The sequence below is a fragment of the Bison bison genome, unplaced genomic scaffold (assembly GCF_000754665.1).
Source record: "Bison bison bison isolate TAMUID 2011002044 unplaced genomic scaffold, Bison_UMD1.0 scf7180017864516, whole genome shotgun sequence".
NCBI classification, from domain to species: domain Eukaryota; kingdom Metazoa; phylum Chordata; class Mammalia; order Artiodactyla; family Bovidae; genus Bison; species Bison bison.
Window position 1 is genome coordinate 5,113,515 of NW_011495069.1, and position 25,237 is coordinate 5,138,751.

The 25,237-nt window shown below is 42.1% G+C and overlaps 1 protein-coding gene across 10 annotated transcripts in view; it reads left to right on the plus strand.

The window, feature by feature from the left end:
• ZBTB40 (zinc finger and BTB domain containing 40) overlaps positions 1-25,237 on the plus strand; it is a 79,306-nt gene that overhangs the window by 719 nt on the left and 53,350 nt on the right. For 2 of the 10 annotated variants that reach the window (XM_010830004.1, XM_010830009.1), the window contains exons 2-3: positions 909-1,141; positions 7,037-7,076. The exons of 3 other annotated variants lie outside the window; for them this stretch is intronic. The gene's annotated coding sequence lies outside the window, so the exon portion shown is untranslated. Of the gene's footprint in view, positions 1-908; positions 1,142-4,196; positions 4,585-7,036; positions 7,077-19,267; positions 20,110-25,237 lie in introns of those variants that run through there. 5 more of the 10 variants (XM_010830005.1, XM_010830010.1, XM_010830003.1 and 2 more) reach the window with 3 other exon arrangements.

Sequence of the window (25,237 nt, forward strand, 5' to 3'; positions counted from 1 at the left end):
CCCCTCCCTTCCCTTTTTTTTTTTTTGTCTGCCGGGAGCTAAGAAGGTTTTACTTTTTTCTTTTTTACTGGTTGAAGGAGAAAGTATTTCGCATAACTTGTGACAGTTAACAGGAAATCAAATTCCGGTGTCCATCAGTGAAGTTTTCTTGGAACACAGCCGTGTTCGTGGTTTCTATATTTGTCCATGGCCGCTTTCCTCGTGCAAGAGCGAATTTGAGTAGTTGCAAGACTTAAATCTGATGCCTTGATCCCCAAAGCCGACGCTGTCTTTGGCCTTTTCGCAGCAGTGTGGCAGGACCGGCTGTAGACACAAGTAGGCTGGGTTAGTGTTGTCCTTCAGGCTTCAGGGACTCCTCAGGCCCCTTCCCACCCGAGTGGGAAACTCGAGTTACAACTGCCCTGTGCACCCCAGAGCTCTGTAGTTAACCACACACTCTGGCTCCCATTACTTCTGGTTTTATTGGTTTATTATTCAAAATGGAATTGTTTCCCTTCCTTTGAATAACAGTATCATCTACTGAGCACCTGCAGCAAGCCAGATACTTATTTATATTAATGCACAGCGCTTTTGTGCCAGCAACTTTTGTCCGTCCATGTGTCCGTTTTGCGTGGGTTGAAAGCCCAGGTTCTGAGAGGTTAAGCTGTTTTAGAGCCTCATAGATTACGGGTCTGGCAAGTTGCTCCTGGGTGCCACTTGCCTGGGGACCCATCTCATTCTGTTCAGATTTTATTCTTTTAGATCTGTCAACCTGGCACTATTGATTCTTCCTTGGAATGGAAGCCAAATCTTTGTATGGTTTGTGGATTTTAATTACAACCTCAAAATGAAAATTTCCTCTTACTTGGCTAAATCATCAAACTTCTGCTGCACCCCCACTTTCTAATTTAGACTTTGTTCTTTTATAGGAGTTGTTCCCAAACCCAACTATTCATCACTAGTTTAACTAACAAGTAGACTCAGAGTACCCAATGCTTGTATGCATGCATTAGTTAAGCATTCAGTATTTGTGGAGTGCCTACAAAATACTAGCAATGATTCAGACTCCTGGAAATAGAAATACAATGGTGAACAAGATCAATGTCATCTCTTCCCTTCCGTGGAACTAAATTCTGTAGAGGCTTGGACAGATGGCATACAGGTAATCAAAGATAATTTCATATACAGCTGTCATTGCGTCTTTATAGTCAAATTAATAGTTAATTTTTATTGACTGATTCCTGTGTGCCAAGGACTGCATTATGTGCTTTATTTCCATAGCCTGTCATTTACTCCTCACACCAACACTATGGCATAGGTTGTATTGATAGTCCTATTTTAAAGATGAGGAAGCAGTTGGAAGAGATGCCCAAGGTTCCATAGCTAATGCCTAAGGGAGCTGGGGTCTGAACCTAAACTGATCACACTAACCACCCTGCATTACCCATCTGTTTACTAAATCTTTCCTACTGCTTGGGAGGTCTTCAAGGGCAGGTGCCACACCTTGCTTGTTTTTACATCAGCTGCTAGCCAGTGCCCACAACCTGGCATTTGGTAAATATTAAATAAACGCAGGTCATTCATTGAGCAAATATTTGCGTGGCTGCTGTTTACCAGACAGCAGTGTGCCTGGGATTACCAGGATGAAACATGGACTTAAAACCAGTGTCTTAACACATTAAAAGAATAGCCAAGTCATTCCAGGTTGTGGCAGCTGCTGTAAAGGAAGCGAAGCAGTGCTGACTTGGGAGACTGCCTGTCCCCAGAGGCCTCTCTTCTGGGTAGTTTAGGCTGAAACTTGTGCAGTGACTAGGATCCAGTTCAGAAGAAGGGAAAGGGGAAGGAGTTGAGGAGGAAGAACTTTTCAGCAGTTCAAGCACTGTGAGACGGCACCAACTTGGAGAGCACAGGGCTGAAAGAAGCCGGTGACTGTGCTGGGTCTCACAGTCCTGTGCTCTGAGTCCTGGCCCTGTTCCCAGCGTTATTGCTGAAAAAGGGGCATCTCTTGGGCCAGTTACAAGTCATCATCTTATCTGATACATGTGGATAATGGATAATGGTACCAGAGGACTCGTGTGTGTTTTGTTACACATGTTGCTGAATTCCAGTTAGAACAGCCAAGTTTGGCCCCAAATGGAAACTTACTTAAAATGCTGGAAAGTGAAAGTGTTAGTGGCTCAGTCCTGTCCAACTCTGTAACCCCATGGGCTGTACTCCACTGGCCCTTCTATCCATGGAATTCTCCAGGCAAGAATACTGGAGTGGTTAGCCATTCCCTTCTCCAGGGGATCTTCCTGACCCAGGGATCAAAGCTGGGTCTCCTGCATTGCAGGCAGATTCTTTACAGTCTGAGCCACCAGAGAAGCTCACTCAAAGTGCTAAAATAATAACAAAAATTCAGAAGTGCGTTACAGTTGAATTTGAGGTGTGTTTGTGCATGGGTATATGTGTGTATGTTTTTATCTTTGTGGGGGGGACAGGTCTCATTTTTTTCTTTATGTTAAGAGGGGAACATTTCCAAATGGGGTTTAATTTTTTTAATAAAATTGCACAAGTGTCTGTAGAGTGTATTTCATCGTTTTGGTGTTTTAAGCTTGAAAATATTTGCATTCCTTCATTCTAAGCAAATGATAGGCTTATTCTAGTTGGTAGTAATTTTAGAATTTGTTTGCAAATGATTTGGGGTTTCCTCTAAAAGTTTTCAAAATAATGTTGCATACTATAAGCAGAATGTTGAATGCTTTGAAGCAGGTAGATTTTTTGCACAGGTAAAGACACATGATGATGTTTGGGCTCATAAACAGGAAAATTCACAGAGGCAGTAATACACCAAGCAGAGTATATAGGAAGGTCAGCAGTGTCAAGTTTTACTTTTACTTTCACTCTCTCCAGTAAGCATACTGCGTAAGTCACCAGAAGATGGGATCCAGCCCAGCAAGTGGAGCAGGGAACCCAACAGAGAGTGGCGTGTTAATGCAGTGTTAACCAGCAAGCCCTGAATTAAATTGCTATTTTAGGTTTGGGTGGAACCTTCGCATTTAAACTCTTGCAGTTTTACTCTGTGAGTTGGGTCTGTTGGGTTTCAGTAAAGAGTAGGTGGTAACACTATTTGAAGGATAATATAAAACTGCAGGAAAAGCCAGGGTATACCAATTTGTTTTTCGATCTATTTTATTTCAGTTCAAAGCATCATTGCAGACAGGCAGTGCAGGGAACCACGCCACACTTGGGCAGTCCTCACCTGCTTTTGGAGATTGAGGAAGACTGAGTATAACCAAAGTGTGGCTTGTTTTCTTGGACTATCTGTCTGCAAAGATGCTTTGAACTGAAATAAAATAGATTGAAAAACAAATTGGTGTGCCCTGTTGCCTTGTACTGAGTATTTACATTACCCTTCTGGAGTACTGCCTGTGCCAGCACCCTGGGGGGAGGCGGTGACCCTTCAGCCTCTTTCAACTCTTCAAGAGCGTGAGCTCTTTGATTTTCACTAGGAAATTGAATTGGGATATGTGGTTTTTCTGGATCTCCAATAGCCTGCCTTCTAAAGCCATCATCCTAATAACGTGGAGAAAGCAAGCTATAACCACAGAGAGGAAAGAATTAAATATTAAGGGCATTTAAATTCAGAGATGAGGTTGTCACTTCCTTTAAGTTGTGCAGTGGGTGTGGTATTTCATTCACACAGAGTGCAGTTTTAAGACTCCTACAGCTCTCAAGGGAGAGAAGGGTAGGGAAAGAAAACTATCTTTCCTAACATTGCCCTAATAGTGTTATGTAACTGCATATCCTCAAAATCATGACATCAAGTATTTCATTTCCATAGATAAAGTAAATATGTTACTGCTGATCTGCATCAACTTGTTAATCTGGGGTATCTGGTCAGGTTGTAGGGGACCTATGAAGCCTTTGAATTTGCCTGCAGACTTGTGTAAATGCCATTTTTAATTCTGGGAAAAGAGCCCATTACAGGCATAGCGTGGAGATACGGCAGGTTCAGTTCTAGACCATTGCAATAAAGTGAGTCACATATATTGTTTGATTTCTCAGTTTCTCAATTTTGATTTCTTAATTTCTCAAACATGACATGTAAAAGCTATGTTCACACTATACTAGTCTGTTAAGTGTGTAATAGCATTATGTCTAAAAAAAACAATGTACATACCTTAATTTTTAAAAAAACTTAGTAAAAAAATGCTAACCATCATCTGACAATGCGTGATTACCACAAACCTTCAATTTGTAAAAAATGCACTGTCTTTGAACCACAATAAAATGAGGTATGCTTGTACTTTAGTCAGATCTCAGAGGGGTGGGTCCTAGACCCCTCCAACGGTACAGAGCCGACAATGAACATACAATACACCACTGAACTGAAACAGCGAGGAGAGTCCCCCTAAAACCAGTACTTTCTGTTTTTCTTTGCCCTTGACCTCAAAGATGGAAAAGTATCTTTTCTGGCTTTGTTTCCTGTCTAAACCGGTTGAGCATAGTTGAATGTTTGTGCAGAAGCCTTTACCCAGCGAAGTGCTTCAGAGATGCTTTAGAGATCCTTGTTGTTGTTTCACTCGAGGCTGGTGAGTGGGGACATGTTGTCTCGGCTGCCTGGTAAGCAGATAAAACAGTCATTTCTTCCGACAGGTAAAGGGAAGAGCATAGAAGCCCAGTACTTTGGCTCTAGGCATCAACTTTCTGAAGATAGAGTCAGTTTCTCAGGGTTAGAAAGCAGGGATAAAGGGGAGAGAGGAGGAGAAGGGTAGATTCAGAGGGGCAGCACAGGGGGAGAGGGCACTGCCCTGCATTTGTCTTGGGGCCCCCCTGTGACAGCAGAGCTGCTCTCTGAAACCAGACTCATCTCAGACTTTGTGGCTCAGACGGTAAAGCGTCTGCCTGCAATATGGGAGACCCAGGTTCGATTCCTGGGTCGGGAAGATCCCCTGGAGAAGGAAATGGCAATCCACTCCAGCACTCTTGCCTGGAAAATCCCATGGATGGAGGAGCCTGATAGGCTACAGTCCATGGGGTCGCAAAGAGTCGGACACGACTGAGTGACTTCACTTTCATCTTTCACTTTTCATCTCAGACTTTAGCTAGTGTTAGGACCTCTGAAAAAGCCAATTTGTAGACATGTTTTCTGGTTTTATTAGTACCCAAAGCGGGGTGGGGAACAGGGAAGAAGGAAATATCTTTTACATCTTTATGTTCTGTGTGTGCATGCTCAGTCGTGATGACTCTTTTCGACCCCATGGACTGCAGCCGGCCAGGCTCCTCTGTCCGTGGGATTCTCCAGGCCTGAATGCTGGAGTGGGTTGCCATTTCCTCCTCCAGGGGATCTTCCCGACCCGGAGATCAAACCCGCATCTCCTGCATTGGCAGGTGGAATCTTTTACCACTGAGCCTCCTGGGAAAGCCCATCTGTATGTTAGGATATATATTTATTTAATGGGACCTTAGTAGAAAACAGTTTAAGCCAGAGTTTGGCCCATGTAGCATTTACCAATTAGTTGCTTACTTTTAAACATCAGAGATTTTACGTCTGTGACCCCTGAAGGTGTTTGCATGGGTGACCTCTGCTGTAACTAGAATCTGATTCTGGGACATACCATAGAGTATGTTTTGTGAAGGAAAAGACCCAGGAATGTTGAGGGAGATGAGAAACAAAGGATCACAAGGCTAAATAGCTTTTTAGGCTCCAAATACTGGTTGGTTGACTTTTTAAAAAATATAAAATCATAAGTGAACAGTATATGGTTCTGTTTCTGACTTTGAGAAAATTTTACTACAGGTAATCTAACTCTCCAGTTCCACCTGTTTCCCATCTTTCTAGGACTGTGGCCTGACAGTTGGGTCTTTCTTCTTGACTTCCTTAGCTCCCTGCCCCCACGAGGGGCTCCATTCTCCTTGCCATTCTTTCATCTGCCACTTCTCTTGGGCTCCTCATCTCCGTGGATGGCGCCACAGTGTTGCCAGAGGTAGAAACCCGGGAGTTGTCCAGTGTTCTTCCCCTTCTCTTCAACTATCCATCCCCTTCTACTCCCCATCTACAAATGGCACCCACTTATTTAGACTACAAGCCCATTGAAATCCCCTTTCTCTTTTGGCCAAAGCTGCTGTACTCTCTTGTCTTGAATTACTGCCACAACAGTCTTCTAGCTGGCTGGCCAACTTCCCAGCTTTGTTTCTCTCCAGTCTATTTGTACATTGTTGCTTGTGATCTTTATAAAGCACAGATCTGAACATGTTACTCTCCAGGCTAATCCTCTGCACGGTTCCTTGGCATGGCTTGGGCTGCCCTCAAACCCTGGCTGTGCCTGTCTCAAGCCTCAACTCTTAGCACTGTCTCCACTCACCTCTCACCCTTCTACTTGACCATCAGTCATTAACACTCAGTGGGCCATGCTCTGGGGCTTTGGGGCTGTTCGTTCACTCTGGATTTCTCTGGTCACGTTATTAACCAGGCAAGTAGCAATGCTGTTATCTGTACTGACCATTAGATTGCTGAATGTTTTAGTTTTTTATAAGGTTTCTTTTGTCCTTCAAATATACACTATTTGAGAAGGCAGTGGCACCCCACTCCAGTACTCTTGCCGGGAAAATCCCATGGACGGAGGAGCCTGGTAGGCTGCAGTCCATGGGGTCACTGAGGGTTAGACACGACTGAGCGACTTCACTTTCACTTTGCACTTTAATGCATTGGAGAAGGAAATGGCAACCCACTCCAGTGTTCTTGCCTGGAGAATCCCAGGGATGGGGGAGCCTGGTGGGCTGCCGTCTATGGGGTCACACAGAGTCGGACACGACTGAAGCGACTTAGCAGCAGTAGCATCAAACACTGTCCCAAAGTCTCTTGATATAATTATTTTCTCTATGTGGTTATGCCACCAACTTGATAATCAGACTGATTTTTGTTTTAAAATTTAAGAATTGCCTTGTAAAATTTAATTTTGTCTTTTTAACTATGAAAACCATGTACATGGTTCCAAAATCAGAACTGTGTAATAGGGGACATTCACTGAAGTTTTTATTTCCTGCCTGACCCTTCTTTTCTTTTTCTCTTAAGTCTTGCTGCCAGAGTTTTTGGAGTTCTGTCAATCTGATAGGTAAGAAATAATATTTCAGTATACTTTTAATTTGTTTTCTCCTTTTATGAGTTCAGAATATCCGCCCAATGTCTGTGGTATAAGTTACAAAGGTATTTTTTCCGGTTTGTCACGTGCCTGACTTTTACATATGTTGTGTTATTGCTGTGAAGTTTTACATCTTTATATAGTGCTAATTATCAGCCCTACAGCGTATTACTTTAGATTTTGAGTCAGAGTTAGGAAGTTTGCACCATTCTCAATTTATGAGGAATTCATTAATGTTTTCTTCTAGAAAAATATATGGTTTCACCTTTTTTAAAAAAAATCTAAGAGTCTGATCCATTTGGAATTTATCTTGGCATTTGGTTTGAGGAAGGATCGAGTCCTATATTCTTTCCAGTGGCCAGCCATTTATTGTAACACTACTTATTAAAGGCTCTTATCCTTTCTTCACTGGTTTGAGATGCTGTCTTTAGCAGATACTACTAAACTCTTATGTGCGTTTGGGTTTCCTACCGGATTTCCAGTTTTGTTCCATTGGTTTGATTGTCAATTAATACGCCATTACAAAACTATCTCAATTTTAGTGGCTTGTAATTTGTTTTGCTATCTGGAGGGATTAGTTTTTCCTTGTCAGAGTTTTCCTGGCTGTTTTGCTTGTTTATTCTGCCATATGAGCTTCATAATAAGTTTGTCTAATTTCCAGATAAAACACTCGGTGGTATTTTTATTGAGATTATGTTTTAATTTATAAAGTAGCTTAGGGAGTACTGCCATCTTTATGAGGTTGAAATTTTCTATCCAAGGATCATGGTCCATATTTCTATTTCCTCAAGACTAATTTTGTGATTTTTCAAGAGTATTTTATGTTTTTGCTTATATAAATTTTGTTTGCTTCTTGCTCAGTTTATTATACTTTTCATTCTTTAAAAAAAAAAAATTCATTTTAGAATCCCTCCAGAACTTCTCAGAGAAGTTGTATACACCCACATACTCAAAAAATTTTGCATATCATTTCTGATGGTTCATAGATACCCTCCTCCAAAAGCCCATCTGATTATATTGTCCCCTCAGAATCCCTCCTCTTCTCTCTCTTTCCCATTCTCAGTACTTAGCTCTGTGTCCTACATACTGTAGGCAGTCAGTGCATGTTTGTTGAATGGAATGAATAAAGCAGTAAGGGGAAAGGAAAGAGAATAAAAGAGTGGGAAGGAAGCCTGTAAGACCTACTCTAGGGAGGTTTTCCTTCTACAGATGCTAGATGTCCCTAACATTCAAAAAACAAAGATCATGGCATCCGCTGCCATCTCTTCATGGCAAACAGATGAGAAAATAATGGATACAGTGACAGACTTTGTTTTCTTGGGCTCCAAAGTCACTGCAGGTGGTGACTGCAGCCATGAAATTAAAAGGTGCTTGCTCCTTGGAAGAAAAGCTATGACCATCCTAGACAGCATATTAAAAAGCAGAGACATAACTTTGCCGACAAAGGTCCACCTAGTCAAAGCTATGGTTTTTCCACTAGTCATGTATGGATGTGAGAATTGGACCATAAAGAAGGCTGAGTGCCAAAGAATTGATGCTTTTGAACTTGTGGTGTTGGAGAAGACTCTTGAGAGTCCCTTGGACTGCAAGGAGATCCAACCAGTCTATCCTAAAGGAAGTCAACCCTGAATATTCATTGGAAGGACTGATGCTGAATCTGAAGCTTCAGTATTTTGGCCACCTGATGCAAAGAACTGACTCATTAGAAAAGACTCTGATGCTAGGAAAGATAGAAGGCAGGAGGAGAAGGGGACGACAGAGGATGAGATGGCTGGATGGCATCACTGACTCAATGGACATGAGTCTGAGTAAATTCCGGGAGTTGGTGATGGACAGGGAGGCCTGGCGTGCTGCAGTCCATAGGGTCGCTGTGAGTTGGACATGACTGAGCAACTGAACTGAAGTCCAGTCTTAATTCACTGGTTCTCATTTTGTTCTCCTCTAATCCCCATCCCAGAACTTAAAAAGTACAACAGAATACCATGTTGGTGACGAGAGCTTCCGCTCACTGAACAGCTAGAAAGCGCCAGGCACCGCGCGAGGTGCTTCACCCAATCACTTCCTGTGATCCTCGCAGGGACTGAGCAATAGATGCCGCTATCCCAATTTAAAAATTATGATGGAACTTTCAACCGTAAAAGTCAGCTCCCATATACATGTTCACTCATTTTGCACTTGAGAAAACAGATTGTGAACGGTTAAGTAACTCATGGTTTCAGAGCTAAGGTCAGGCTTAGAACCCAACTCATTTATTTCCTTATTAAGATTGTTTTTTATATTTTCAACTGCAACCAGCCAGGGAAAAGCAGAAGCGAGGGAGACGGTCAAGAGCCACACTTCTAAACGCCTGCTGGTTGTCGTCTGGTCCCTAAATCATGTCCGACTCTTAATACCTGAGGGACTGTACCCCACCAGGCTCCTCTGTTTATGGGATTTCCCAGGCAAGAGGTTGGAGTGGGTTGCCATCTTCTTCTCCAGGGGATCTTCCCAACCCACAGATTGAAGCCCTGTCTCGTGCACTGGCAGGTAGATTCTTTCCCACTGAGAGCTGATACTGAGGTGGGTTCTGTACCACTTTACATTCTAATTCACATCACAATATTTCACTCAATCCACTGTTTGCCAACAGTAAGCCCCCCTCTCTCTCCCTCTTTACCGCTTCTCTTATGTTCTCTGCTTTTGCCCTGCCTTCTCTTTATCTGGTCTTATTAGTGCAGTCGATACGAGTTGATTTTTAAAGACCTGTCACTGTTTCGAGTACCTAGCTGCTAGCATGATGTTGGGAACATAGTAAAAACTTATAAATTTAAATAACAGTGAAACTTGCTGTTCTTACTCATTTAGCCCATACCCATAAGTTTGGTGCGGTGCTATAACTTTTGAGTGATGCTCCGAAGCCCCGGTAGTCATTAAATCTGACCACCTAGACTCAAGTTGCTCTTCTAGCTGGTACTTATAGCTGCTGTCAGCTGCCCTCAGTTCCAGTCAGATTTAAACCAGAGGGAGATTTTCTAAGGTCAGAGTCCAAGACAGCAGAATAATTGGCCCCTAGATTTCTGGGTTTTGTTTTTTTTATCCTGGGCAGCAAAATGTTGAGGATGAAATTTTCCATGTATTTCTTTGAACATTTTTGAGAAAATATTATGGAATCCCATAGGCTCTTTACAAAAGTTAAAGGCAAGAGAGAAGTTACCTTTTTTTTTTTTTGAGTTAGCTCCTTAAGTTAACCCTCTTGTCATAATCCTTGGTGATGAGTGAGAGAAAGATTGAGACGAAAATAATCGCCACTTCTTAAAAGACAAGAGAAAAGGCTTACAGCACTGAGAGGAGAGGCAAATGGAGTTCATCTATGAAATAGACACAGAGGCGTCAGGTCACAGGGTGGCCTGAGTAGCGGAATAGGACAGTCTTGCAGGAAGTTAGGGCTCTACAGTCTGCCAGGGTCCAGCCTCAGCAGAGTCCAGGGATACCCTCAGGATGAACGGTGTCGGCGAAAGATGACACGGGGAGACCAAGCTTAGGTGAAGCGGTGTCTGCAGCTTTATTTTCAAAAGGAGCTTTTATACCCTGAGTTACACATTTCCAGAAGTGAAAGATGCAGAGTCAGCTCAACATTCCATCAGTTTTGACCTTTATCGAAACCAGGATGTTTTCTGCATACCTTTCCATTTACAAGGGTCTTATGTTATGTACATTATCTTCTGACCTGGAGGCCTATTGACATTTTATGACCCTTTTCTGATAAAGGTTCGTCAACCAGAAAACTTGTTTTCCCTTAAAGTGTTTTTTCTTTATTTTTCCAATCTGTGTCACCCTCAGAAAGTACTAAAGTTACATTCTTATGGAGCAAAGGTGCAGTGGGTTACAACAAAGAAAGAACTTATTAAGGCAAAGGTTTAATGTTGCTAATGCCAAGGCTACTACTTGTTTTTCCTACATTCCAACTATATTAACTAATGCACTCCCATGCACACAATGGATAAGGGATATGGAGACTTGGCAGCAAGCATTGGCTCAACAATGAAACCCTTCACCAGTACTATTCTAATAATTTTTCACCCCTCGAAGGGCTCTATGCCCATTAGGACTTTTAGAATGCTTAGGCTTCCTGTGCCTTTCATGGTTGGGAAGTTGTGAACAATCATGTGGGTTAGTTGCAAGAGTATGAATAAACCTGCCAAGCAAGCTAGAATGCCAACAGAGGGGTTAGAATTGAAATACTCCTTTCATGCCCAGGAGACTTATTCACTAGAGCCCTAAGTTGATTTTCTTCAGAGAAAGGTGGTCGGGGATAGCCCCCTGTTAATGTCAGAAGAGTTGGTGAAAGGCATAATATAGTAAACAGTAGACAGACTGACTGGTTTCAGGGTCGATGCTGAGCAGGTCCAGGGAGCCCCTCGAGTCCTAATCCGCCTTGCCTGTCAGGTCTTCTCCGCATGACCTTGTCATGGGTGGGATCTCCTGTGCTGGCTCCCAGCACATAGTCTCTTCAGTGTTTCTGTTGCTTAACTACAAAGTAGAAGAAAAGAAGGATCTTAAGCCGAAAGCGGTGTCTCCTTCCCAGCTTTGCCATAAACTCCTTGAGAGCAGGGAGTGTGCTGAACTTCTTACTCTGTGTAGTTCCAAGCCAGTTAAGGGCCTTTGGCTGAGCTCAGTGAAGATCTCCTGGACAGACAAGCACACACTGTCCACTGACGAGTCCAGGAAATGGGTCTTGGAGCTTCGCTGGGGCGGCATGGGGTTCGCATCCTCCAGTGGCACTTTTACCAGCTATGTGGCCTTGAACAAGTCAGGGGACTAGAGTGATGTGTGTATGGCGCTTCTTCAAATAACAGGGAATAAGGGCTTCCCTCATGGTTCAGCTGGTAAAGAATCTGCCTGCAATGCAGGAGACCTGGGTTCAATCCCTGGGTTTGGAAGATCCCCTGGAGAAGGGAACAGCTACCCATTCCAGTATTATGGCCTGGAGAATACCATGGACGCTATAGACCATGGGATCACAAAGAGTTGGACACGACCGAGCGACTTTTACTTCACGTAGGCTCTAAATCAAGGTCATCTGTTCTTCCTTAAAAAACCACTTCATTTGCTGTCTGTCTCTGCACTGCCTCTGAACAGAGAAGTTACTAAAAAAAAAGTAGGAGAAGGACTCAAGGATCAAGAGCTTCCATGCTTTTTAAATTCTCAAGCTTGGGCAATATCCAGTGGAAAAGGTTCTGGCTCCAGAGTCAGACAGCATGGGTTCATTTACTCTGACTCTCCCTCTCACTGGCTTTGTGATTTGGGGCCAGTCATTTTATCTCTCTAGGCCTCCACTGTCTCAGTTAAAAGGGGAGTTAATAATAGTAACTACCTCGCAGGTTTTGCAAAAATTATATAAGGCCACCCATGCAAAATGCTTGTCACAGTGCCTGGGCTATAATCTTCATAAAACGTTAGCTCCCGTTGTTAGGTTGCTGCCTTAACCCTTCCAAACTACATCAGTCTTTTCCCTTTTCCATCATGTCTTCCTTGTTGCTTTCCACTTAAAAAATACGTATCTGAGTCAGAGGAAACACAAGTGTCTGATTTCTAACATTAGTGAACTGGAAGATCTTGAAACACTTCTCAGGGCCTCAGTTTCTTCATCTACAGATGAGAGAATTGGAGCAGGTGGTTTCAGTTCTTTGTATCTGCTATTAATTTTCAGTGAATTAAGGACTTTCTGTGAAATCTCTAGGATTACAGTCCAGCATGCTGTTATGAGAGGCCCAACTCTCTCCCTTTCTTAGCTGATTCAGCTGTGAAACTAGCAATGTGATTGTCTAGAAATTCTTTTTTAGAAATTATGTAATATTTGACATATAGCATATAGAAGATACTGATAACACGTGATTTATGTAAGTGATGAGGCAAAGTGATTAAAAACAAGTAAATCTGTGAACTGACCACACAACCAAAAACTGTAAAAAGAATATTTGGCAGGTATATTTTTATGCTTCCTTTTAACATTTACTAAATGTTTACAATGTTACGGGAAAGGCTTTCATGTCCGTTGACTCATTAACAGTGACTTATTAATGCTTGGGCTTCCCTGGTGGCTCAGATGGTAAAGAATCTGCCTGTAGTCAAGGAGACCTGGGTTCTGTTCCTGGGTTGGGAAGATCCCCTGGAGAAGGGCATAGCTACCCACTCCAGTATTCTCGCCTGGAGGATTCCATGAAATGAGGAGCCTGGCAGTGTATAGTCCATGCTTACAGCTACCCCATGAGATATGACTAATATTATCCCCATTTTACATATGAGGAAACTGAGGCCCAGAGGGTTAGGCAACTGGCCTAAATTTGTATAGCTGGTAAGAGAGACTGGGCTGTGATGAATGCCCTGGGCAAGCTGTCTGTCTGTACAGCCTGTGCGCCAAACCTTTGCTGGTAAACACACAGCCTCTGGAGTCACACGGCCTGTTTTGGTGTTCTTTAGCTGCCTGAGCTCTCTTACATTAGATGGGTATCTTTGAATTTGAAATTTGTTCCTGAGTGGTCTGGACTTACTCCCTACTGCAGAAAAGTGTATTCTCATAATCAGATTGACAAAAAACTCAGAACTCATCCACATTTTCAGATCAAGGTAGAAGCACAGTGACAAAGCCGAGGGTCCTCTGTAACACCTAAGAGGTTGGCTGTGAAAGCTCTGAAGTGGTGATTGCTTGTTGAGACTCTGCAGGCTGGGAGGGTCGGCATTAGATGTAATGCAGTCACAATCCCCAGTCACTCATTCGATGGCCATGTTGCTCGGGAGATTTTGCAGTTTGGCCTGTGAAGAGTCATCTTGGGTGAACGACTGGATCAGAGCAGCATGGCCCAGAAAGGCAGGGGAAAGGCAGATAAGCCTCTCAAAGCTGCCTTCCATTACAATAGCCTTGAAAAAAATCACTTGTTTCTATGAATTAGACAAAAGATAAGAGGACACAAGCAGTTTGTTATGCCGAACAGTTGGATGTTGTATTTTACAGAACATCTCAAAAATAGAGTTTCATTAGAGATTGAGAGAATCTGGAAAAAGAAATTAGTTGAATGTAATAGTTACTATAGGCTTTAAGAAGCAGATGCTAGCCGCCAGTTTGAGATGTAGAAAACAGCCTTTCCAGTGGTCCTTAGTCTTCTGTGTCTCTGCCTCCTTGAGAGTATGCTGGTGAGGTGGTGGTAGTGATGTTGACAGGGAGGCTGATGCTGGCAGCTAATTTTTTGAGCACCTACTATGTCCCGAGCGTATAATGCTGGTGCTTTAGCTGTGTTAATTCTTTTGATCTTCCAACAGCCCAGTGAGAGAGGTACTGTTATCACCGCTATTTTGTAGATGAGGAAACTATGCTGCATGGAGTTTAGGTGATTTTCCCAAGATCACACAGCTTATAACTGGGTGTTCAGGCTTCACACCTAGGTAGTCTGGCTCTGCTTCCAGCCTGTAAGCAGTGAGCTACGCTGCTGCTCGTGACTGTCTCCCAGAAAGTGTGCAGCTGAGCGGTGTCGTGTGTCAGGTGATGTAAAGACCCTATGGATGCCTCTTCGCCTTCCTTGTCCCTGGACTTGGGCTCAAACCCCACACTAGACATATGTCCCTTCCTGTGGGCCCTGACGTCATCTCATTTAACTTGCCTGGTACACGGTGGTGGTGGTTGCAGTTGTTTAGTTGCTCAGTCATGTCTGACTCTTGGCAGCCCCATAGACTATAGCCTGCCGGGCTCCTCTGTCCATGGGATTTCCCAGGCAAGAATACTGGCATGGGTTGCCATTTCCTTCTCCAGGGGGATCTTCCCAACCCAGGGATTGAACCCATGTCTCCTGCATTGACATGGGAACTCTTTACCACTGAGCCACCAGGAAAGTCCTGGTGCCTGGTAGGAGATAAATAAATATCTAATGAGTGTATAGTGTGTCAGAAGTGACACTAGCTTTGAAGCCAGGCAAATATACCTGGGTTTTTTTATTTGCAGATTATAAAAATAATTCATGTTTTCTGTAGAAAAATTTGAACTATGTGAAGAAGAAAATAAGTCCCCCATAGTGACACTACCTAGGGACAACCACTGTTAGCATTTTAATGTATTTTCTGTCTTTTTTAATGCATATGTATATATGCATTTACATATATTTTAAAACCACATTGCAATTATATATACAGTTGCATGCTGCTTTTTTTCCTTTTAGTATGTTGAAAGCATTTCACCATGTTATTAAAAATCTTCAAGAGCCTAATTTAAAAAATTTATTTAGATATAATTCACATACCATACAATTTACTGTTTTAAAGTATACAATTCAAAGCCTGTGTAAGTATCACCACTTTCTAATTCTAGATCATTTTCATCACTCCAAAAGAACCCCCACACCCATTAGCATTCCCTTCCCAATCCTTCCTCCTCCCAACCTCCAGCAATCTCTAATCTACTTTCTGTCTCTGTGGATTTGCCTATTCTAGACATTATATAGAAAAGGGATCATGCTCTGGCCTCTTGTGTCTGGCTTCTTTAACTTAGCATAATGTTTTCAAGGTTTTCCCCTGTTTGTAGCACTATGAGTATTCCATTCCTTTTAATGACTGAATAATATTCCACTGTATAACTATACACCATTTTATTTGGTTATCAGTTGGTGGACGTTTGAGTTGTCTCCACTTTTTGGCTGTTTTACATTCTGCTACAGTGAAAATTAGTGTGCGAGTTTTTGTATAGACATATATTTTCGTTTCTCTTGGGTATATACCTAGGAGTGGGATTGCTAGGTCATTTGGGAACTCTGTCTTTAACTTTTTGAGGAGTTGTCAAACTATCCTTCACAGTGGCAGCACCGCCGGACGTTCCTGCCAGCAGCGTGCAAGGTTTGCAGTTGCTTCATGTCCTCGGCGATGCTTAGCTTTTCTGTCTGTTTTATCACAGCATCCCAGCAGGTGTGCAGTGATGTCTCGTTGTGGTTTGATTGGCATTTCCTCTGTGACTACTGATGTGGGGCATCTTGTCATGTGCTTCTTTGCCATTTTGTATGTCTTCTTTGGAGAGATATCTATGCAAATCCTTTGCCCATTTAAAAATTGGCTTATTTGTCCTCTTATTGTTGAGTTGTTATGACTTCTGGATACTTTGTTCTGATATGCTATGTTTATATATTCTGGGTACCAGACCCTTATCAGATATATGATTTGAGAATATTTGTGCCTATTTTGTGGGTTGTCTTTTTACTTTCATGATCATGCCCTTTGATCCACAGAAGTTTTTAAATTTGATGAAGTCCAATTTACTTTTCCTTTGATTACTTATGCTATCTATAGGTATCATATACTGAGCCTGATTTTTAATGGCTGCATAATATTCCATAGTATGCCTGTATACCATATTTACTTTAAAAATCTCATACATCTAAGTTTCTAGTTTCTTTACCATTAAATCTATTGCTCTGCATAAATATTTTATTATATCTCCAATTGTTAAGTATGTCGTTATAGATAGATTCCTAGAAGTAGGTCTAAAGGAATAAACATTAAAAAAAAAAAAACCTTTTTTCTTCTAATGTCATGGGACTCATTCTTTTTTTTAATCTGTAATTATATAGCTGATTTATATTACAGATATATTCTGTAATATATCCTGGTAAAACATTCCCAGTAAAACATTCAAACAATGCATGTAAAGTATATTCTCCCCAGTCTACCCAGATTCTCATGGCTCTCTCCAAGGACATTTTTAATAGCTTTAGATGAGCAGATTACTTACTAGATTACATCCCTAAAAGATTTTTACCAGTTTAAACTTCCATCAGCACTGTATGGGTACCTGCCTCATTGCTCCTTCCCTCTGTTACACGTGCAAATATTATTTTTATCATAATAGGTAACACATATTGAGCATTTACTGTTGACAGGCACTTTGTTAAAACATTTCAGATGCATTGTCTCATTTCGTCTTCACACCAAAACTGTAGGGATGTTGAGGCTCACAGTGATTGAAGTGAGTTGCCCAGGATCACTGATTGAGTGTCCAAGTTAGGCTTCAAACTGAAGTCTAAATCAGAGTCCATGGTCTAAAACCACTGCTTCACACTGAAATACTGTCATCGCAAAACTTTTCCAAATTGATTGCCCCTAAATAGTATTAATGTTTTAATTTGCATTTCTTTGTTCATCAGGGTGAACTTTTCTGTTGGGTTGTTAACTGTTTATTTCTTTAGTGAATTATCTGTTTTTCTTTGTCCATTAAGAAATATAAATGTTGAGATTTTTCTTATTTTTGTATCATCTTTCTATTCTAATATTAACTGCTTAGTTTTCACTTCATGTGATATGAAGTGTTTATTTATGTTTTAATTTTGCTAGTGCTGATTTTCTTGGAAGTTTTCATTTATATGTAGTCAAACCTATTGATCATTTTTTATTGTTTCTTGTATGCATAGAAAGGCCTTCTCCACCCTGACCTTAGTTAAGTATTCATTAATATATCTTTTAAATATCTTAGTCACTTAAAATTTTTTTGTTTTTTGTTTTTTCTTGTTTTTGTTAAGTCACAAATCCACCCTACTACAGCTCTCCCTTGGGCAGTAGATTGGGAAATTTGCAGTTATGTATCCCCTGAGATACTTTTGGGCAGTTCTGTGGCTTGAGAATAATTATTTTCTCATTGTTAGAGCTGTCAATGATTGATATTTAAATCAACATTTGAAGAAAAAAAACAGTAAACCAAATAACGTACCTACTACTAGCAGCTGCCAGTCTGTCAGATACACAGAAAGCCCCCCCGCCACCCCGCCCAATGAGGGCCTGTCTGTATACACTTAGGAGTCTGGTACTTGGTTCACGTGCTAACTTGAAAACCCAGAAACCTAGATCCTGGCTCTAACCCTACCATTGCCTGGATAACATGACTTGGCAGGTCACTGAATTTCTATCCATTTCTTCACCTGGAACATGAGAGGGCTGAATTACATAGTCTCTACAGATAATTCTCATTGTAAAATTCTCTGATTTTTTATTATCCTTCTGATCAGGAATCATTCGTGTTTGTTATATATATATATATTTTTTTTTTTTAAGTTTTAGTGGTTTGTGGCAGAGTGGTCTGAAAGAATGCAGAATAATAGGTGAACGAAGTGCATGGGAGGAAGGAGGAGGTGAGTGGACCAAGGGAAAGGGAGTAAGGACTGAATCTGGTTCAGCGGTGTAAGGCAGATGACCCAGATAGAAGTTAGAAGGTGGGTGAGTTCGAAGTTGAGCACTTCCTTGGGAATAGCCTCCTTGAAGGAGGAGTAGTTCTGATCTGCTACGGATAGAGGTTTGGAGCATCAGAAGAGAAGCCTGTGGGTGGGAGCAACCAGAGGGCACTCCCTATGTTCTACAAGATTGAAAAATTAGCCCATGGTCAGTGCTATTAGATACCTGCACAGGGTCACCTCAAAGGCAAAGCTGAGCTCAACTGTATCGGAACAGAGGCTAGAGCCACAGTAGAAACCAGGAACTTGATAGTGGAAGGGACAAGCCAGAATGTCAGTGGCCATGCAGTGGACTCTGACCCCCAGACTCTACCTGCCTGGTCTGGGGGCCACACATTTACTTCATCGCAAAGACAGATAGGCCAGGCCACCACTGGATGTTGAGAGATACAGTGTCTTCTGGGATTTCTCATTGTACTTGACCTTACTGCTGTAATTCTTTCACAGATGACTGCAAAGAGTAGGCATATTTCACTAATAAGTGAACTAATAAATTGACTTTCTGATTTATATTTCTTCTCTTGTAAGTTTAGACAGTGCTATCCAAATTCTCAGATGCCTTTGAACTGTGGTATTGAAGAAGACTCTTGAGAGTTCCTTGGACTGCAAGGAGATCCAACCAGTCCATCCTAAAGGAAATCAGTCCTGAATATTCATTGGAAGGACTGATGCTGAAGCTGAAACTCCATTACTTTGGCCACCTGATGCGAAGAACTGACTCATTGGAAAAGACCCTGATGCTGGGAAGGACTGAAGGCAGGAGGAGAAGGGGACGATAGAGGATGAGAAGGCAGGAGGAGAAGGGGACGATAGAGGATGAGAGTAAACTCTCAGAGTTTACTCAAACTCACGTCCACTGAGTTGGTGATGGACAGGGAAGCCTGGCGTGCTGCAGTCCATGGGGTTGCAAAGAGTCAGACATGACAGAGCGATTGAACTGAACTAAACTGAACTGATCCAAACTCCCCAAGTCTGATTAACTTTGAGACCTAGGGTGTTTGTATCTGTGCGGTTGATAATCAGACTAGACCTTTGGTAAATGAAATTCAAACCATCGAGGGGAAGTCCCTTGTCAGTCTCTTCCTGGCAAGCCAGCTGGTCTGTTCCAACCTCACTTTTTCCCAGATACGAATTTCCATCCATCTTTTAGCAGAGATCACCAAAAGACAAGACGTCTCAAATTCAGGTGATCCTGTTGGACCTTCCAGCCTGTGGGAGGGGTTGAGGAACAGTGTCATTGAGCCCAGAAATCCTCTCAAGACTAAGGTAGTAATTAAGAACAGGTGGGTCTGCGTTTGAGCTCTGCTTGGACCTGTATGGTCTTGGACAAGGTCTTGCATAACCTTGTTGGGTAGTTTAGTTTCCTCTGTGTGTTAGGAATAATAATGAGATCTACCTCATCGGGATGTTAGGGGAATTAAGTGGGAAAGCCTGTGGACAGAGCTTAGAACAAATGCTGGGTGTCCTTATCGTCATAGAGCAGTTGATGACCTTGCCAATTAAGAGGTTCAGGGGTAGAGAAAAGGGCAAAGACCAGTGGATTGGGTAAAAAATAAATAAATACATAAAATGGTTTAATCACTTCCTCTTCACCCTGTTGAGGAGGGAGGGATTCCTACCCTAGGGTTGTGTGGATGGCTGAGCACACAGCAGTGGACACTGGCAGATGAGACTGACGGCATGTAGAAGTCACTTATACTAACAGCCCAGGGAGGACACAGTGGGTGTACTCAGGAGCAGAGTGAGCAACCAAGGCTGTGGGAGGCAGGCTTGTAAGTATCAAAAAAAAAAAAAAAAAATTGATTGCTTTTCGGTTATGCCAGAGGATGTGATTGGCTTGTTTGAGTAATTTTGGGGGCTGGCAGGGAACTGAAACCCACTGCCCAGGAATAAACAGAAACAGTACCTGCCCTCTTTGATAAGGAAGATTGTTTGGCTAGGGGACTGTGTCCACGGGAGCAAAGTGGGTATTGGAATTTATGGTTAGGACATTTGAGGCCCTCCTGATTTTACCAGATGTCAAGGCAGCACAGATTTTTAAGCCTTGATCTTTAGACTTGATACCATAAAAGAGAATATAGGCCTTGAAATGTTGTTTGATACAGCTTTCAGGGGATTTGAGTAGAAGGCTGTGGAAGACAAGCACAGTTGTCTGGTTCAGTGGGGAAGACAGATGGGCAAAGTAGTCAGAATGGAAATGTCACAGTAGGTCACACATGGTGTCATGAGCCCAGAACTGTTCACTCTGTCCCGTTCAGCCTGCATTTATGGATTGGCTGTACCATCCCAGGACATGACAAGGCTTAGCCAGGTTCAGTTAATCACTTCACTCTAGATCAGGAGCAATTTGACTTCCATTTACTTTGGCAGCAGCCAAGGAAGCTTGTCTATCCCTGAAAGTCCAGGTCACTAGAATGCATTCTAAAGGAGTTTGGGTTGGTTCCAGGCCACAGAGCTGTTCTCCTAAGGTTATTAGAATCCTCCATGTTTTGCAGGTTTTATTCTTAGAGCTGTCCTGACTGGAGAAAAGGGCAGGTGCAGAAGGGAAGGTTTTGAGGATGACTTAGAACTCTTTAAGGATGAAGGGTTGCATTAACATATTTGATAATTAGATGTGAAAAAATGTGATGTGAGAAAAGTGTAGTATAGTGTTTTGCTAGTCAGAGAAGATTCCTTGGGCAAACAACATCTGAATCAATTCAGAGCTTATGAGAAATTCAGAATTCAGATCCCATCCTAGGCCTTCTGGATCAGAATCTTTTTTTTTCTTTGCAAGATCCCAGCTGATTCTTACGTACATTGAAGTTTGAGAGACTGTTCTAATGGGTAGAAGGGCACGAGCTTTAAAAGGCTCAGGCAGACTGGATTAAAATGTCAGTTCTTCCACTGACTTGGCCCTGTTGCTTGACCTCTCAGCTCTTGCAACTGAATTGTAAATTGGCTTTAGCTATCTTGCTGGGTTATTAGTTATTAAAGAGGGTAACATGTAAAACATGCTTAGAAGCATAGTAAGGTACTTTATTAGCAGCTCTTATTTGTGGTTATTTGATAAATAATATCCTTGTGAAATTTGGTAAAATATGAAAAGAGAGAGCAGGTACCATCAGAGCTAACTCTGTTCATGAGACATGCATTGGCAGTTTAGAGAACACGGTCTCCTGAGCTGACAGGCCAGTGGCTGTGGTGGGCTCACTAACCAGTTCCCCTCAGGGTGCTACAAGTGTCCTTGTTAAGTGACCAAGAGTTGATAGCTATACTTCTTAATGGCCACTGAGCTCTTAGAAGGGAGAATAATCTGCAGAAGTGGTAGCTAAGTCTTGGCCTCCAGAGAGGCCTTCACATTATAGAGAAAAGAGCTATGTCTTGAGAATAGTTTTTCTGAAGAGACCTGGGCTCATTTATGCCCCTTGTTAGCTGTGTGGCCTTCAACAAGCCATTTGACACCCCTGAGCCTTAGTCTGCATCTGTAAAACAAAGATAAATGGAGTGTCGAGGTTCCCAGTAGACAGCAAGATCCTATCCCTGCTTGGTATGTACCATAGAGCTCACTCGACAGCCTCCCAAATCCCCGAAGGTGAATCTTAGGCCTGATTCAGCTGCTTTAGAATCTTCCATACAGTAAATCCCCTACACACAAACCTTCAAGGTGCAAACTTTCAAAGATGCAAACGTATGCCCCTGTATGCCAGCTGTTGTACAGTACTACTGCACTTTTCAAGATACTGTACTGTATGATTAAAATGTTTTATTTTTTGTATTTGTTGTGTATTATTTGTATGAGAAGTATTATAAACCTGTTAGAGTACAGTTCTATTATAGCCAATTGTGTTAGTTGGGTACCTGGGCTAACTTTGATGGACTTACAAACTGGACTTGTGAACATGCTCTTGGAATGGAACTCATTCAACTGTAGGGGACTTGCTGTACTGCAGTTCTTCAGAGCTGTTCCAAATCCACACCCGGATCTCCCAGTAACCAGATTGTGCCTTAGGAAAGCACACAGGCCATTCAGGCATTGCCACAAAGCTGAAAGGTTGGAATAGTAGTAGACTAGCATTTGGGATGGATTGATGATGGTAGTGATGATAATATTAGAAACAGCAATGACAATATGTATAAAAAGATACTGTCATGAACCCAGGAGTGTCAAATATAAAATCTCCATCCTTTACACTATATATTGCTGCCTTTCAGGCCCTCAGTGTAAGAAGAGACCAAATGACAGCTGCTTTTGAACTCGAGAAATGTGGGCCCGCTAAAAGCTACAGTCACCCTTCTGTAACCTCACCAATCCTACTTGCGTTCTCAGAAATAATTGCTAGTGGTTTTCTTTTAACTTAGCTGATTCCTTAGATACCTTACATTTTAAATCGTCTTTTTGTGTGTAGCAAATGCCCCATTTCTTGTCTCTGAATGTGTGATCTTTGCTCTAATTATGTTGAGAGTGCCTGTTATTTCACCTGACTCTGGTTGTTTGTGAGATACTAAATAGCCATGGGGTTCAAGCTGACTTGGATCAAAGAGCAGCTCAGCCTCCCAGGACCTCAGTTTCCTCCATTAGAAAGGGGAGGGATTGAACTAAGGTCATTTGGGCGTGCAACAAGAGTACGTGAAAGATAAAGTAATGAACTTGTGTTTGCTGAAAGCAATAAATAGGGCTCTCCAAGGTCCCTTTCCAGCTCTCTGGTTCCAGCAGAGCCCAGAAATCGAGACAGAAATAAAGATTTTATTCTGGAGATGGGATTATCAATAGCAACAGTAAAAGCAGAACTTTAGGCAGATAAGGTTGCTTTGAGCCAGACCAGAGAGAGAGATCTCAGACCGTGAGAAAGGTGTTCCCCAAAGAGAGTGCAGAATAGTTAGGAGATCCAGAATATAGGACCTTGACCAAGTCTTAGAATGGCTTTTCTTTCTTGGGTATTGGGGATACAGAAATCCAGGCAGAGATGGGTCCAACTTGTGTTCCATGGAACTTTCTTTACTGTTAGACAATGTATATAGGATCCGTGTTCTTCCTTCCCATTGCTAGTCACTTTTCCCTCTTAGACCGTGCCATCTGTCGCTGGAAAAGCTCTGCTTTAATTGTGCTGTTTCTCTTTCAGAAGCTTCTCCCTCAGTGCAGGTTAAGTTCGCCTGCTCCTTTTCTGGCCTCCCTAGCCTAGGCAGTCTGGTGCTCCACATTTCCTCTTACATACGGAGACCCACCGCAGCTTGTGTCCTAATGACGACGAGTCCCTGGAGGCCTTTCCTGGGGGTGCAGTACCAGTTGCCTGTACGCACACATGATCCCAGAATATTCTCCGTCCCTTCTCACCCTTGCCTGGTGAAATTGTACTTAACTTGCATTTACCAACTCCAGGCCTTCCCTTTTCCTTTTCATTCACTGAGATCAATCTGTTTTTTTCCCCCTCTTCTCTCTTTCCCTCTTCTGTGTCTGGTGGATTGAGTCTTTTTAAGGCTTCCGTTTTCAGTCATTCCAGTTGAAATAAGCTGTTAACTTTATTATAAACTCCCTGTGGACAAGGACCTTGTTTTATATTTCACTTGGCTTCCACATGGCACCTAACAGTGGCCTGAGTAAATGGTAGGCAGTTGACCCATAAATAGTTGTTGGTTGACACGTGTATTGCTGGCTGAAGACCTACTGAGAAATAAGTGCAGTGAATTGGGGAATGGCATGTCCAGTTCCTGAGGCCACAGAAGAGTCTTCCCCTCCAGCAGTGGCAGCGGAGGCCTTGGTTTGAGCCTCACGAAGGACGTTGCCATCAGTTGTGGATTTCAGAACATCTACTTTAATTAAATGATGTGTATCGAGACTATAAGTCTTTAGTGTTATATTCTTTTTTTTTTTTTAGTGTTTGTTTAGTTGGCTGCACTGGGTCTTAGTTGCGGCATATGGGCTCTAATTTCCTGACCAGGGATTGAACCCATGGGCCCCTGCACTGAGAGACTGGCGTCTTAGCCGCGGGACCACCAGGGAACTCCCTTTAGTGTTGTATTCCTTCTTGTTCACTGAAGGGGTTCCATGTTTCTTACCAGCTCTAACTTGGCTCTCACTTGTGTTTTTTCAGTTGTCTTTTTTTTTTTTTTTTCCCTGTGTGTGTGACTGTTGTTTCTTTGTAACTTGAAGAATTCTCAAACTTTGAAATCCTTTTTTTGGAAGTAGACAGAATAAAAATTGAAATAAATAAATAAATATTCTTTGTGCTTCTTTTAGAAAGCTGGCCTAGTTTCTACTTTGTGTTGAATTCCCATTTGTGTTTTGGGTCATTATGCAGCACTTGGTTCAGCCAATTAAGTGTTTTCTTTCCAAGTATCTTCTATATCAGGAGTCTTTTCTTGAGGCTTTAGTATTGTTCCTTTGAGTAACATCCATCTCTCTGGTGCTTTTTTGTTGCTTAAGTGTTCTTCCCTTGGGACCTCTGACAATTTTCCAAAGCCCAGCAATTTCAGTAAGTACTTAATAACATACCCGAGGTTGCCCCTATACAGGGATCTATAAGACTTCACTCACACAGTTCAGCGTTCTGTGTTCCACTGTAGTTTCTTAACTCCGAAAAGCACACTTTGATGGCATTATATTTAGTGCTGTATTCTCTCCCCTCCATTTGACTTCCTTGCAAGCGGAGTCAGGAGGAAACAGTGAAATACATGTTAAAGGCTTTTACATTTTACTTGTGAGGTTGGCAGTATAGTTCAGCCTCTCCCTATATACACGTCAGTAGCCCTTAGTGTATCCCTGATGACTATATATAACATTATTTAATAACAGTATTCTGTACTTGAAAGTGATCTACAAAGATTATATAGTTTAATTGTTTATGTACAGATATGTACTTTAGGTGTCATGTCAGATGGGTAGTTTCAAAACTATTTAATGAGGAAAGTTCAGTCTGTCTT